Here is a 12,565-nt window from a genome sequence, read left to right on the forward strand (position 1 = left end):
GGCACTAGTCGTGCCATTTGTTGTAGGCTCGTTTTTATTCTCATATATTTTCTGATTTTTTGTTCTTTATTTCTTATGAACACGGTAGACTTATGTATCCCTTTCTTCACCTGTAGACGCGTACAATGGATACAATGTACGGGACATATGAAGCTTCATATCTGAATGCTTCTCATATTGATCACGACCTGAACGTAACTTCGACAATGGTTAATTTAGACACGAGACATTGCCCAATTAGCAATGGTCTGCATATTGAAGATCTTCAAGGGAAATGGGCCAAGCAGAGAGGAGTGGTTGATGCAAACTTCATGGAGCTCATACTAATATTGGAACGATTTTTTGGGGACCATGGTTTTTTTTGGGATCATGGTTTTATTTTGGGTAAAGACATTAGAAGTAATTTTAGGTCACCCCATATCTAGTTATTTATTTAATACCTAATCTACCCTCTTAATTAATTTAGGTTATGATTAGTGAATTGATTTAGTTAAAAACAATTAGTGAGATTAAATTAAAAGATGGGTTTATTATTAGTTGAGTAGAATTATTGTGAGAGTAGAGTTAGAGAAGATGAAGGAGAAAAACATGGAAAATAAAAAAAAATTCCAATTCACTCCCTTTGAGTATTCAAGTGATGAAAACTCATCTGATTCTTCATCTCCATCCTCTCATAGCATATTTGTTAATCTTCAAAATGATCCGGATTTGGCTTATTTCTTAGATGGTGATTGTATTCTTCCCCAAAATGAAACTCAAGATGAAAATGATGGATTTTATCAACCACAACCGGAGGAAGAGTATTTGGGTGAGCAGGTATGCTCCAAACTTAGATAATGTATATTGAATTGGTAAAAACTTCCCCAAAAATGTAAGTTTTTGAACTGGATTTTGCACAGTTCGTTTACATTATATGAAGAACATGTAACCGAACTGTTCTGAAGGTGTAGTTCGGTTGCCTTGTGAGATGAATAAGTAACCGAACTCATTTGAAGATGTAGTTCGGTTACTTTATCCAAACAGCAAGTTACCGAACTCCACATTAATGGAAGTTCTGAGATGCAGTGTTATGTTCGGTTGGTTCGCAACTAACCGAACTTTACGTAAAAATAAAGTTTAACTAAGTGTGTACAGTTCGGTTGGTTCGCAAACGGCCTGTACCAACTATCTAACCGAACTATGTTTAATAAGTTCGGTTGTTTCGCAAACTTGAACCTAACAGCATAACCAATCGAACTTAACAAACAAAAAAAATCTGAAGTTCCAGTGTCTAGTTCGGTTATCTACATAAAATACAAAGTAACCGAACTCTGTTCCTTTTATTAGTTCGGTTGTTGCGATAAATTCACATGTTACCGAACTCGGTTCCTTTTATTTGTTCGGTTGCTTTGCAACTTGCTTAACCGACCGAACAATGAGTTCGGTTTCCCCGATAAAATTATTATGTGACCGAACTTATTTGTGATTGCATTGATGTTGTTACATTTCTTGTAGATGGAATCACAACCTATAACAATGCATGATCAACCTTCTCCGATTGGTATGTTGTTCGAAGATACATCTACTCACTATGCGAATGAGTTGGTATTTGACTTACATATTGATGCGAAGAATTGGGCTAGAAAACATGCCAACAGAGTCAATTGCGTCTTGGTTTTGAATGGAAAATAAAGCAACACTCGTTTTGAAATGGTTTGTGAGAGAAGTGGAGATCCCGATGTTAGTCACAAGAGGAAGGGTTATGAGTATAAAGGAAAGACGACGAGGAAGAACACAACGTGCTCAAAGAAAATCAAATGTCCGTTTAAGCTAGTATTTAGCAAGAGCAAATTAACGATGAAATGGTTTCTAGCTATGGATAAGGTGGTAGGTCGTCATAACCACCCTCGTCCGGATGATCTTGAAGGGCATGCAATGGCCGCAAGGCTCACTCCTCGAGAAATGGAAAAAAATAGTTGAGTATAGGAAATTGTGTATTCCACCTTCAACAATGCTTCGCTTATTAAAGCAAGATAACCCGGGTAACGTATCATCTTTTGGTACGCATGTCGTATCCCGTTCCATAGTACACAATCAAATACCGCCAGGCGGACCTCATCACACTCATTTTCTATATTCCATACCTTGTTCTTTTGACGTTTCAAAACACGAACAACATTTTTATGATCCTAAAAAAACAACATCATATCTTATATACTAATATATATAGAAAAGAAAAATATATGTCAAAATATAATAAAATGACTGAGAAATCTAAATCTTGATGGTTAAGATTGAACCATACCTTTGTTGCAAAGATCTTTGCAGCCCATGAGTTTTTGTAGCCCATCAATACCTCCCCGCCATCTCTTGGAGTACCATATGTTGGATTCTTTGGCGGCAAACACAAATCCTTATGAGGAATGTATGAATATATAGCACAAGGCTTTTTAGGCGTCTTTCTAGGTCTCTTTACCACTATGTCTGCTTGTTCCTATTCTTCTTCCTCTTCATCCGAGCCCTCCTCTGATTCATCATCATCCTTATCTCCATCCTTGTCTTCGCTTATTAAAGCAAGATAACCCGGGTAACGTATCATCTTTGTACACCATTTACAATGCAATTGAGACAAAGCCGCATCATGAAGTACACAAAGATTGTAGACAAAGATGGTACACAAAGATTGTAGAGTTACTTCAAACGCGATATTGAGAGAATTAAAGAGAAGTTCCAAAAAAATCCGCATCATGAAGTACACAAAGATTGTAGACAAAGATGGTAACATCAAGAAAATGGCGGACCTTCGGTTGTTTAAGGGACTCCACAATAATGTTTCACATGCTTGCATCAAGAGGTTAATGGTTGAGGTGAATTTGATTGACATATGGGGAACCAAGCCGGACGAGGTGTGTGTTTGCAACATGAGGAAGTCTATGGGACTCCCTTGTCGCCACATGATAGCTAAGTATGAACATGCCAAAATGAAATTACTAAGAACTTAATACCCAAACCGCATTATGAAAAAGTCTCTAAGGATGCGGAAATGATCTTCATATTTGAAATCCTTTCCTTTCCATCGTCGCCATTCATTCTTTGACATCATAACGATTTCCTCGTATGTTTCACTCCTAAATCGATTCCTCGCAACAATCCAATACAAAATCAAAAAATCCACAACTCTTTCTTGAATCTTTTCAAATCGAATGAACAAAGGTAGTTGGTCAAGGTTATCAACGTTTCCTGTCTCGTCGCAGAATTTCTCATGAATTTTCTCCCAAAAACTATTACTCATAACACCATTGACTCTTCTTTCTTCACCCCTCTTTGGAAAGCATAGAACGTAGTTTCTACAAATAGAAAGATCTTCTTCAAGAGTAAATTTATGACTAGGAATTGCCATTTTGATTTAAAGAAATGTTAACCATGAGACACATATATATATATATATATATATCATTTAGGTTTGTAACGGATATAAAAATAGTCGTTTTTTGAGTCAGATCAAGTACAATGTTGTCTCAAAGCTTGAGTTCGGTTACCTGGTAAAATTCTGCAGGTAACCGAACAATGTCATTTTTTTGGAACATTAAAGTTCGGTTACAATGTATTTTTTGCAGGTCACCGAACTGCTCAGTTCGGTGAGCTGACGTTTTTTCCTAGTTAACCGAACCCGCATCTGGATGTTTTGGCATGTTTTTGTTTTTGTTCAACCCCTGAGTTCGGTTACACTGCACATTTGCGATAAAACCGAACGCTGAGTTCGGTTACACCGTATTTTTTTGTAGGTCACCGAACTGTTTAGTTCGGTGACATGCCGTTTTTTCCTTGTTAAACGAACCTGACTCTGGATGTTTTGGCATGTTTTCGTTTTTGTTCAACCCTTGAGTTCGGTTACACTGGACATTTGCGATATAACCGAACACTGAGTTCGGTTACACTGTAAATTTGCGATCAAACCGAACTACTTGTGTTGAATCCAAAATTTTAATTTAAGCATGACTGTAACAACAACAACATAAGACCAAATTATGAAATTCATTTAGTAATCCATATAACTAAATGTTGGAAGCAAACATAAGAAAACAAACTACCAAATCCGCAAAACAAAATTCTTCCAAACATAAGGAAACAAACTACCAAATCCGCGATAAAAAAATCTTCCAAACATAAGAAAACAAACTACTAATTGTTGCAATCACTCATTTACCACGACTACTACGAAAACTTTTCTACTCTTGCGTTTAGGAGCTTTAGGTCGTCCTTCGTCACTAGGAGTGTGATCTCCACTGCTTTGTTGTTGAACCATCCGACTTGAACCTTCCCCTTGTTGGCGACTCCTTTTCAACGGCATGGTCTGGCTTGGATCAACCTGGCTTGTATCGACAAGGTCGGGATTAAAAATATTAGTTATTTGGTTGTAGAGGTCTGTTTGTTCTCAAGTGTCCATCGGCTCTCCACTCCGGATTTTTGCCATCAATTTCTTCAACAATTTAGCACTTGCCTTCACCTTTTCTCATCAAAAACATAAGTCACTACTATTTTTCAATACTTTATAACATTTTGAAAAACAAAAATAAGAGTAAATATCTTACCGCTGAATTCCACAAGATCAAGGCCTCATCACCACACATAGGGGTAGGCTTCATAATCTTCTGAGCCTCTTTCTCCACTGCCGTCGCTTTTGCTTTATCAGCACGGGCTTGTTGGACACTGTTTATTACACGAGGATGAGAAAAATGTTCATACCATTCCATATATCCATCGTCAGCGGCATTTGGCTCATCAAACGAATCTTGTAACTCTTCGACTGGAACAAGATAATCCCCAAAGTTCTTCCAGTGGTCCACTGATGGAGCAGGATCGTATTTAGGGATGAAATTCTTCTCGTTGTTCTTAGTTTCGGCCTTCTTTACCTTGAAGTTTTCCACTTGTGGGACACTTTGGACACAAGAAAGTTGTCTAAGTACTCTTCGAGGATTATACATTGTACAACCCCCAAGATGAAAAACGGTCCATTATAACCCACAACAAGTGAGAAATCAATAACATCAACATCCTACTCGTCTTCATCTGATGCAATGTTGTAAGGATGGAAAACCACATCTTCCACTGTTAACTTATCCAATGTCTCCCTCAACTCCAACACCTTTTTTTCCTTATTCTTTTCCTGTGAGTTCAAAAATTCATATTTAGCAGTTGTAGGCTTCCCATAAGGCCAAGGAGTGCGAGCATTAGACAATTGCAGTTTAGGGAAGTGGTCGTACACCCAAACCTATGAGAAGAGGCAAAAAATAATACATTCACAATATGATTAGTAACAATACACATTCATTCACTTATATATTCAAACACACAAACGGTAATTTAACGGGGTACCTGAACAAGGGTGTATAAGCCTCCAAAATATAGACTCCTAAGCCTCGAAGCTTTTCTGAGTTCCACTTGAACGAATGAAAGAACCGCAATGCCCCAAGAGTAGTTTTTCACCTCATCCAAGGGGTCCAATAGCTGGAGGTAATGAGCATTTACCATGTGGCCTGAAGTGTCAGGGTAGAAGATGGTTCCAAGTTGATATAACAAATAAGCAGTCACATGGTGCTTAGTCTTCTCCTCTGTCATCACCAACTTTCCTTGAGCAACCAAATCTTTCGTCCCTGAAAACTCATCAAACAAGGTTTTGAGCTTGATGTTTTTCACTTTCTTCTTGTACGTGCGGTCTTCCTCAAACTCATTATACTCATCACCTTCCTTAGGCTCTTTGTTAGCTCGCCTAAACTCACATTGTGCCTTTTTATCGCTCCATCCTAGACACCTTTCGACTAGTTTTTCAAGAACTTCATAACTCATCGAGGGATCGTAGTCATCTCGAACACTTGTTCCTGTAATTGGTAGGGCTGTGATTCTAAACAATCATCCGGAGTTATTGCCATCTCACCAAAAGGTAGATGAAAGGTATCCGTTTCTGGATAAGCCCTCTCGGCAAATGCAGTAACAGTGACAACATCAAATTTTTGGTGCGCATGTTGTATCTCGTTCCCTAGTACACAATCAAATACCGCCAGGCGGACCTCATACACTCATTTTCTATATTCCATACCTTGTTCTTTTGACGTTTCAAAACACGAACAACATTTTTATGATCCTAAAAAAACAACATCATATCTTATATACTAATATATATAGAAAAGAACAATATATGTCAAAATATAATAAAATGACTGAGAAATCTAAATCTTGATGGTTAAGATTGAACCATATCTTTGTTGCAAAGATCTTGGCATCCCATGAGTTTTTGTAGCCCATCAATACCTCCCCACCATCTCTTGAAGTACCATATGTTGGATTCTTTGGCGGCAAACACAAATCCTTATGAGGAATGTACGAATATCTAGCACAAGGCTTTTTAGGCGTCTTTCTAGGTCTCTTTACTACTATGTCTGCTTGTTCCGCTTCTTCTTCCTCTTCATCCGAGCCCTCCTCTGATTCATCATCATCCTTATCTCCATCCTTGTCTCCGCCTTCCTCATCTTTTTCACCCTCATCATCGCCACCCTCATTTCCTCCTCCTTGAGCTAGTTCATCTTCTTCACCTTGATTATGTTCTTGACTGCTCATCTCTTCCACGATCTCTTCATTAACTTGTTGGACTACGTTGTCAACATTATCTCTATTGACACCATATTGGATGACAACACCCGGTAATGACCCACCTCCATACTTAGCATTTTTGGTTCCACGCTTATCGGCACCTAAGTGTTTTGGGCCTCTAGGCGTGGGAGTTCTCAAATCTTCCGGTAATGGTTGGTTAGATTTCTTACCTTTGCCACTAAACAAAAAAACAAAAGAAATAAGGAATAATTCACGAAAAAAAATTTGTGTTCCAGGGTAGAGTTCGGTTACTCAATTATTTTTTCGAGAAAACCGAACTCCACATATATATGTAAATAGCCAAGAGTTCAGTTTGTCAAAGTTTTTTGCAAACAAACCGAACATATTGGAACAAGTTCGGTTATATGGGTACTAAACATATAGGGAAAAAAAGAACAGTTCGGTTACATGGACAATTTTTTTTTTGTTATAAGGGTACAGTTCGGTTACATGGCAGTTTTAAACATTTATGCGAAACAACCAAACAAATGTGCTAGAGTTCGGTAGCGTGGGTACTAGAAATTTTGGGAAAAATCAAACAGTTCGGTTACATGGATTTTTTTCTTATTTTTGGTAATATGGCTATAGTTCGGTTACATGGCAGTTCAACAATTTTTTTGCGAAACAACCGAACTCACGAGTTCGGTAACCTACTTTTCAATCCTATAAAACCAAACTGTTCTTCGTGTTCTTCGTTTTATGGAGTTCGGTTAAGAAACTAGGGCAACAATAAAAGACGCTCTAACCGAACTAAACACTGTAACTTCAATTTGAACCCTATTTTGATGATTTCTAATCAATTGAATCGATGAAAATCAAATTAAAAGAAATGGGTTTCTCGGGAAATACCTGCGAATCGGTCCCATGGAAGAATCAGGCTTCTTACTGCGTCTATTATACTGGATTATAGATTCACTTGACTCTTCCACTTCTTTATGAATCTCAAAATCACTTGGCTGATTTGCTAGATGTCCTAATGGAGGACCTGTTCCTGGGAGTCTTTTGGTTTTCTTTCAAAGAACCATTCTTATAGTCGATTGATTAATCGACGATGAAAATTTTATGAATCGACGATTAACCGATGAAGATGACGTTGAAATGGGGAAGAAGCGAAGAACAAGAGGGAGAATAGTTTTCTCCTCAAAACTGTTTTCTTTTTTTCCTTTTTTTGGGTGCGGCTAGGTTTATTTTAGGTTTTGAATTAGGTTTAGTTTAGGTTTTGTTTTAGATTAAATTAGAGGCAGTTATTAAGTTAGGATTAATTTTAATTAGGGTAAGAGCCAAATTAGTAATCTCATGATTTTAGGAAATCCCTTAAAATTGTAGGATAGGTGGCCTAATAGGACCATGGTCCCCCCAAAAAAACCATGGTCCCTAAAAAATCGTTCTAATATTGACTTCTGAGGACATACTTGTTGGATGGTCTGAGGTTCCTACCAAGTTCATTTATCTAAATAAAACGGTATGCTAGAGATATGGGCACGTCGCTGTCATGGAGATTGTAGCTTGTATTATTCATCAACTGGTGCAGTGAATAAGATCCGCTCAATGATATTATTGACAAAAATTTCACAAATCTGGAGAGATTAGTGTCCACTTGTGAGAATCTATAATTTAACGGGAGATGGCTGCTAGAGTGGTTATTCATCAAGGCTAGCTAGGATGCATTAAACTAAGGTCCAAGCTTCTCGCTTGGCACCCTCATATTATAGGCGAACGTGGTAGTTGAATAGATAGATCGGGTCAAGAAGCTAGTTTGAGATGTGGAGGCAAGGATGTAGTCGTTGAGCAAGAAGAAAGAGGTGTTCCCTGCTGGATCATTTTCTTCAGAGTAGTTGATATTTGTTTTTTTTACCCTTTGCTTGTATGCATCGAGTAGAGGAGCCATCATGAGTTTCTACTTGATGCGAGCCCTAGCTTACTATAACTTACCTCAACAGTTAAGCGCAAAGGTTGCACTATACTGAAGTTGTAGCCTGGATGATGAAACTGCATAGTCCGACGATGTAGCGCAATTACGTCCAAGACAAGAAAGGCTACTTAGAACATGCAATACTAAGATATAGTGTTGCATATCCTTGATTCAGAGTTGGCCCAACTCAAGGAAGGAATTAGGGATGCAATGCAAGTCATGGGATGACTTTGGCATTGTCCCAAGCATTAGCCAAGGCTTGGCCAATGCATATGCAACATTGGAGTTGCCAAATGCGCCATTGATGATTATTGCTCGGCAAAAAGAATGCAAGTGGTGCATGTGAAGTATGAAGTTGAACTAAGCAAGTCAAGACTCAATTGGCATGATATTTGGGTGTTGGCATCCAAATAAGCTAAGTACATGATCTGGATGAATGAAGCGCAACCATTACTGAATTCTTGGCAGAAGTGCAAGATGAATGAAGCGCAATACTGGGCAGAGGTCAAGATTGAGTAAAGTACAACCATTTCCGAACATTGGAACGGGACAGAGTTTAGTGCAGTGCAATGATTGTCAGATTTGAGTTCAAGCTGTCAAGTACGCGTGTATGTGCATCACACGCATGCCAGAGAAAATGAGTTGGACTGAGACGGTTATAAAGTGGCTTTATAACCAATTTGGCAAAGCCTAACCACCAAGAACAGATGTTGCATAATTCTGCAAGCTAACACAAAAGCTGGCAGTTGAAAAACAAGCTGGCGGTTAGGAAAACTACCCTATGGGACACATGGCTGTTCCATGCGTGTGCAAGTGTTATGCACGGTTTTGGCTAGTAAATCTGATGTATAAATAGTCCTAAGGAGTGGGAAAATCAGTAGGCTTACATAGGAGAGAGATAGTCTCATGTTTAAGAGAATAAGGCATCACCAAAAGGGTGATGGCCTATTTTGGTCCATATGATGGCCAAGTTTTGTAATCTTCCTTTAGTGCAATAAAATGGGTTTGTTGCAGTATATCTTTGTGTTTATGACGTTGCTGATTTTGTGGGTTGATCAATTGGTTTGATGCATGCAAAACCTCTTATGCTTATGAGGGCATAAAGAGTTAGAGAGAAAGAAGATGAAGACTTCCGTTATGTTTGCCTTAAGAGTGAAGGCAGATGCATACTTTGATGCAAGTATGCAAGGCTTAGTACTTCTGGGTGAATTTGATTCACTGAACCACATAGTATTGTCGGTCATGTCCCATGAAATTTTAGGCGATTAAATGGGCGTGTGACAGCTGGTATCAGAGCTGTGTTTCGGAACACAGTTGCTGATTTTTCTCTCTTTTACTCAAGTTGGTGTCATTTGTTTGTCAAATTCAGTGGTGAATTTTTTTGGTTTCACTAGTATGGATACTAAAAGAAGTTGGTCTTGTGTGGAAGATCAATTGGAATGAACTTTGAATCTTGAGGTAGCAACATGCTATGAAAGTTTATGACAAAGGTGTCAAAATTCCTGCCCAAAGTGTTGGAAGAACATGCGAGAATCAATGGAAACCGGGTTTTCAAGTGATTGCATGACAAAGTAAAGAGTATGCTGACTTCTATGGTGCAAGTCATGTGTTTAAAATCCATGTTTCTCACAAGAATGCGAAGATTATGCATTTGGAATGCATTCCTTCGTAGTGTTATCAGTAGCGAATATATTACATGTGGTAATGGGAATTTTGCAAAAATTCCTGAACTCGAAGAAGTTGATGGCGTTTGTAGTGGAAAAGAAGATGAAGAACCTGTTATGCGATAGATTGAAGGTGTTTTCATCGTAGCCAGTTTGATGGAAGATTAAAGTTATCTCTCTTGATGCATACACCTTAGTGGTAATGCAAAGTCTGATCGCGAACCAGCATTTTTGTGGCAATGTGATGTCGTAAAATAGGAAGTGGATGGTCAATTAATATCAAGCTTATGGAAAGGGTGAAGAATTAAGCGCAAGTTAGGGAGAAACCGATACACCACGGTCTTGCATTTGCAAGTTGTTATTTGTTAATGCTAGATTGCACAAGGAGTGTGCTTGCACCTGGTTTATGAGTGGGATCAACATGCTTGGACAAGGGTGTCCAAAGAACTGCAATTGATCATAACTACAAGCAGATGTTCTTGTCGACTGCAAATCAATAATTGTTGCTACTGAAGTTGATTCTGGAGAAGGTGTAAGACAAGAGTAACCAGTTGTGCATGGGCAGTAAAAATGAGTTCCAAGTTTGAAAAAGAATGCGTAATTTTTGCTTCATGGAACGTAGGCGGTGGCGCCTCATTTGCAAGGATTGTGGCCCTGTTAAGATTTTCCAAGAGAATTATCCGCGAAAGTCATTAATAGATATGACTTTGATGAGCTCTATGGTGATGCTCAGAATCACCAAGTTAAGTATGTTTCAGTTGTGCAAGGGTGCACAAGTTTGTGTCAAGATTTTGGTGCTAATTGGCATAGCAGGTATGCAACAGTAGTATGGCCAAGATGCATAATGCGTTTATAGATGCAAGTTAGGCCGAATTAAGGATGCGTGGAGAAGGAATGACAAAGTAGTGGTGATGCATGAGAATGACATGAGGTCATTTTTGGAGAAATCTTCATGAAAGCTAAAGCAACATGATAGCATTAGTTTGGAGGAGCATTCAACTAAGTGTCAATTATATTATGCTTCGTTATGGGAGTTGCATAAGAACGTTGATATGCAGAAGAGTGCATGTTGGAAAGTGAATTGATACATTGGTACATTAGGTGTTGTCTCGCTTCCTTGTTTGTTGCTTAGAGCGAAGATGAAGCCAGTATTGCAAGGCTTGTTAGGTCTTACAAGTTGCAATCAGTTGGCGCGAGTATTTGCTCAAGTTTGAGTATAGTTTCAGTTTGGGTCGAGTGGACCTTGGTGTTGGAATGAAGTCTCTCTATGTAAGGTAGTAGTGAAAGAGGGTATTTGAGATGAGAGTTCTTGTCTCTTTCGTTCAAAGTAAAGCTAGTTCGCATGTAAGATGCTACATAGCATATTAAGCCAAAATATGCAATAGAATACGCTGAAAGTGAAAGGAGCAAATGGAGTTGATGGCGTAGTCGAGTTTGCTGTTGAGATTTATGTGGAAGTGCGACAACGATAACATGGAGTAACGCAGCAAGAATGAAGATGTAAGTCCATCAAGTATATGAGTTAAGAGCAACTCATATTTAGGAAGAACATGATGTTGTTTTTCCGCCACATTAAAGCGTAGTAGTTTGAAAAAGCAAGTGATGCTTAAATTGCTGGTTTCAAAGGTGCGTGAAGAGGATGCCTTATCCAAAGTGACAGTGAGATGTCCCAGGTATCCTAGGTCATGACTATACCCAAGTCATGCATTTCAATCAAGGTGTAGCAACAATGCAAGCAAAGAACATCAAGGTGCTGGTTCTTTGGCATACAAATGGTGCAAAGCTAGGACGCGTAATTTACAATATGATTTAGAGGCCAAATCTAGTGTAAGTTTTGTTGCGTTGCTGAAGACAGCAAAAGCTATGGATTGTGGCGCATACCAGAGTGGTATGGAATCATAGCATGCATACCTTAAGGCATGGCATAACTTGGTGTAGGAGCATATGATTGAAGAATGAGGCCAAGTCTTGTATAAGTCCTGTTATGTTGTGTGGTGCATCTTAAGTCAGAAAAGTAAGGCGAAAGACTATGGAAATGATCATTGAGATCAGTTGGAAAGAATCATTACTTGCATACACTTAGGCGCAAATGATTCAAGTGAAATTCAAGCCTAATTTAGGGAGTTGGCAAGAGGAATTTCCAAGTTGCATTTGGGTGCATGTTGATATGCGATTGTAGTTGAAGTTGAAGCGTAGGCCAATGTGACAACAAAAGTACAAGTCAGTAGGATCAATGACAAGGAAGTAAGCGAAGTGATGGCATTTGGTACTAGGTATAAAAGTTTTGACAAGGAAAAAGTCCAAACAAGTTTGCTGATTTCTGAGATAGGTTTAGAAGCGTACAAGGCCAAAGAACAAGTAT

The sequence above is a fragment of the Papaver somniferum genome, chromosome 9 (genome assembly GCF_003573695.1).
Source record: "Papaver somniferum cultivar HN1 chromosome 9, ASM357369v1, whole genome shotgun sequence".
Lineage (NCBI taxonomy): Eukaryota > Viridiplantae > Streptophyta > Magnoliopsida > Ranunculales > Papaveraceae > Papaver > Papaver somniferum.